The sequence below is a fragment of the Salmo trutta genome, chromosome 3 (genome assembly GCF_901001165.1).
Source record: "Salmo trutta chromosome 3, fSalTru1.1, whole genome shotgun sequence".
Lineage (NCBI taxonomy): Eukaryota > Metazoa > Chordata > Actinopteri > Salmoniformes > Salmonidae > Salmo > Salmo trutta.
Window position 1 is genome coordinate 20150021 of NC_042959.1, and position 4744 is coordinate 20154764.

Consider the following 4744-nt stretch of genomic DNA (forward strand, 5'->3'; position numbering starts at 1 on the left):
GTACAGTTATAGGTTAATGTAGGCCTATCAGCGTGTACAGTTATAGTTTAATCTAGGCCTATCAGCGTGTACAGTTATAGGTTCATGTTGGCCTATCAGCGTGTACAGTTATAGGTTAATGTAGGGCTATCAGCGTGTACAGTTATAGTTTAATCTAGGCCTATCAGCGTGTACAGTTATAGGTTCATGTTGGCCTATCAGCGTGTACAGTTATAGTTTAATGTAGGGCTATCAGCGTGTACAGTTATAGTTTAATCTAGACCTATCAGCGTGTACAGTTATAGGTTCATGTTGGCCTATCAGCGTGTACAGTTATAGGTTAATGTAGGGCTATCAGCGTGTACAGTTATAGTTTAATGTAGGGCTATCAGCGTGTACAGTTATAGTTTAATGTAGGGCTATCAGCGTGTACAGTTATAGTTTAATGTAGGGCTATCAGCGTGTACAGTTATAGTTTAATCTAGGCCTATCAGCGTGTACAGTTATAGTTTAATCTAGGCCTATCAGCGTGTACAGTTATAGTTTAATGTAGGCCTATCAGCGTGTACAGTTATAGTTTAATGTAGGCCTATCAGCGTGTACAGTTATAGTTAATGTAGGCATATCAGTGTGTGTATGTTTTCTTTGTACACTTACTGTTCAATTATAAATATACCATGACAGTAGAGTAAAGTGAGCAGAGAATATTCTGCAAATATATTAATAGAAACATAATCTTCCCTCGTTCGTAAATGTTTCATCGTAAGAGGGGGGTCTTGCCACAACAGAGCAATGTCATTCTCATCAAGGACTTAATTAGCTGTCATAATATGGCCAAGAGGGATTCTATATAAAAGATGGTTCCCTTGTCACGGTACAGCAGTAGAAGATAGCGATGGTATGGTTATATGAGGAAACCTTGACAGCTCCTGTCCATTGCTAGCCCGGTGAAACAATGGCGTGTGCAACATTCAGGCTGATTTAACCAGGCTAGTACTTTACAGGTGCAGATTCGGCTGGTGATGTAAAAAGTTAAGGAAGATGATGGACGATCATTTTTTTTAACACAAAATATTTTAGAGGATTGTCCTCTTCCTCCTCTGCCCAAACCTACTGTATATCCATCTGGGCTTTCTGTTTCCATTCTCTGTCCAAAAGCACAAGAAATGACAGAGGAATAAAAGGATGTCGTTAATTTTAAACGCCATGTATCACCTGTCAGACGTCTGTACTGGTAGAGCACCACAGGTCCCTTTGTCGCTTGTCGTCAGTGGTTCTTTACCATGCTCAGACAGACAAGCAGACAGACCAACTGATACACACACACAGAGACAGACAGACTGACACACACACAGAGCCAGACAGACAGACCGACTGATACACACACAGAGACAGAAAGACAGACAGACCGACAGGCACACATGCAGTGGAGAGGGTTAAAAGAAGAAATGTGTCTTTGCCCCACACAGGAAGACCAAGAAGATCATCAAGGACCCCGCAGCCACCCGAGCCACGGCCTGTTCACCCCGCTGCCATCTAGAAGGTGGAGACAGTAAAGGTAGGGCTGTTCAGTGACCGTATTACTGCCACACCAGCAGTCACATGTGATGACGGCTGTCAAATTCCACGTGACCATTTAGTCACGGTAATTAGGCTTTTCCAAACTCTGATGCTGCTGATGGTCATTAGTAGCATACCAAACTTGCTATCTGTGGTGTGTAGGCTGTCCTTAATTTGTGTTAAATGGGGCTCATTTATAATTTCCATAAAATACTGTACGTATAATGTGTCCTTCCAATTTGTTCAGTTCAAAGCAATAAACATCAATAGTGATGAAAACCTTGTTTCTTTTAATTTTGTTCAAGATAAAACATGATTTTTCCACAAATGTCTTGATTATAATTTTATTTAAAAAAAGTTTTATTGATAAATGAGATCTAGCAGAGGTAAATGGCCAATATTAACCATGTATGCTATCTATATTGCTTGTAATTGAAATAAGTAAACATCTAAGTATTAAGTATTTTTACGTAAATTGTTATGGCTGTATTGCTTTGTAAAGCCAAAAATGCTGTGGGTCCATCAGATCCGTGAACATTGGATGAACAATAAAAACATGAACACCACACAAGGGTTAAGAATGACGGTACCCTTCCCCAGATCTGTGCATCGACACAATCCTGTCTCAGAGCTCTACGGACAATTCGACCTCATGGCTCGGTTTTTGCTCTGACATGCGCTGTCAACTGTGGGACCTTATATAGACAGGTGTGTGCCTTTCCAAATCATGTCCAATCAATTGAATTTACCACAGGTGGACTCCAATCAAGTTGGAGAAACATCTCCAGTAGAATCAATGGAAACAGGATGCACCTGAGCTCAATTTCGAGTCTCATAGCAAAGGGTCTGAATACTTATGTAAATAAGGTATTTCTGTTTTTTATTTTGAATACATTTGCGAACATTTCTAAAAACCTGTTTTCGCTTTGTCATTATGGGGTATTGAGTGTAGATTCATGAGGAACAAAATGTATTTAATAAATTTTAGAATAAGGCTATAACATAACAAAATGTGGAAAAAGTCAAGGGGTCTGAATACTATCCGAATGCGCTGTATATGCTTAATTTAGAGTTATTTATGTAACTTTAGTTGTGATACAAATGTTGAGCTATATGTTTAGATTTTTAATACATTCTAAGGCTGCGTGATGCAACTCTAAAACGTGCATTAAAGGCATTAGCTCGGCTTTGTACTACATCTATTTCCCAGGCGCTCTCATTTTTTTACTTCTGTAACCGTAAAAGCCTTGGTTTCATGCATGTTAACATCAGAAGCCTCCTCCCTAAGTTTGTTTAATTCACCTGTCTAGCACACTCTGCCAACCCTGATGTCCTAGCCGTGTCTGAATCCTAGCTTAGGAGGGCCACTAAAAATTCTGAAATTTCCATCCCCAACTACAACATTTTCCACCAAGATAGAACTGCCAAAGGGGGAGGAGTTGCAATCTACTGCAGAGATAGCCTGCAGAGTTCTGTCATACTATCCAGGTCTGTGCCCAAACAGTTCGAGCATCTACTTTGAAAAATACACCTTTCCAGAAATAAATCTCTCACTGTTGCCACTTGTTATAGACCCCCTCAGCCCCCAGCTGTGCCCTGGACACCATATGTGAATTGACTGCCCCCCATCTATCTTCAGAGTTTGCACTGTTAGGTGACCTAAACTGGGATATGCTTAACACCCCGGCCGTCCTACAATCTAAGCTAGATGCCCTCAATCTCACACAAATTATCAAGGAACCTACCAGGTACAACCCTAAATCCATAAACATGGACACCCTCATAGATATCATCCTGACCAACTTGCCCTCTAAATACACATCTGCTGTCTTCAACCAGCATCTCAGCAATCTCTGCCTCATTGCCTGCGTCCGTAATGGGTCCGCGGTCAAACGACCACCCCTCATCACTGTCAAACGCTCCCTAAAACACTTCAGTGAGCAGGCCTTTCTAATCGACCTGGCCCTGGCATCCTGGAAGGATATTGACCTCATCCCGTCAGTAGAGGATGTCTGGGTGTTCTTTAAAAGTGCTTTCCTCACCACCTTAAAAAAGCATGCCTCATTCAAAAAATGTAGAACTTAGAACAGATATAGCCCTTGGTTCACTCCAGACTTGACTGCCCTTAATCAGCACAAAAACATCCTGTGGCGTACTGCATTAGCATCGAATAGCCCCCCGATATGCAATTTTTCAGGGAAGTCAGGAACCAATATACACAGTCAGTTAGGAAAGCAAAGGCTAGCTTTTTCAAACAGAAATTTGCATCCTGTAGCACTAATTCCCAAAAGGTTCTGGGACACTGTAAAGTCCATGGAGAATTAGAGCACCTCCTCCCAGCTGCCCACTGCACTGAGGCTAGGAAACACTGTCACTACCGATAAATCTACGATAATCAAGAATTACAATAAACGTTTTTCTACAGCTGGCCATGCTTTCCACCTAGCTACCCCAACCCTGGCCAACAGCACTCCACCCCCCGCAGCAACTTGCCCAAGCCCCCCCCCCCCGTGCTTCTCCTTCACCCAAATCCAGATAGCTGATGTTCTGAAAGAGCTGCAAAATCAGCTGGGCTCCTACAATCAGCCCCTACAAATCAGCTGGGCTAGACAATCTGGGCCCTCTCTTTCTAAAATGTATCCACCGCAATTGTTGAAACTCCTATTACTAGCCTGTTCAACCTCTCTTTACTATCGTCTGAGATCCCTAAAGATTGGAAAGCTGCCGCGGTCATCCCCCTCTTCAAAGGGGGTGACACTCTAGACCCAAACTTTTACAGACCTATATCTATTCTGCCCTGCCTTTCTAAAGTCTTCGAAAGCCAAGTTAATAAACAGATCAGCGACCATTTCGAATCCTACCGTAATTTCTCCGCTATGCAAATTGGTTTCCGAGCTGGTCATGGGTGCACCTTAGCCACACTCAAAGGTTCTAAACGATATCATAACCGCCATTGATAAAAGACAGTATTGTGCAGCCGTCTTCATCGACCTCGCCAAGGCTTTCGACTATGTCAATCACCACATTCTTATCGGCAGACTGAATAGCCTTGGTTTCTCAAATGACTGCCTCACCTGGTTCACCAACAACTTCTTAGATAGAGTTCACTGTGTCAAATTGGAGGGCCTGTTCTCTGGACCTCTGGCAGTCTCTATGGGGGTGCCATAGTGTTCAATTCTCGGGCCGACTCTTTTCTCTGTTTATA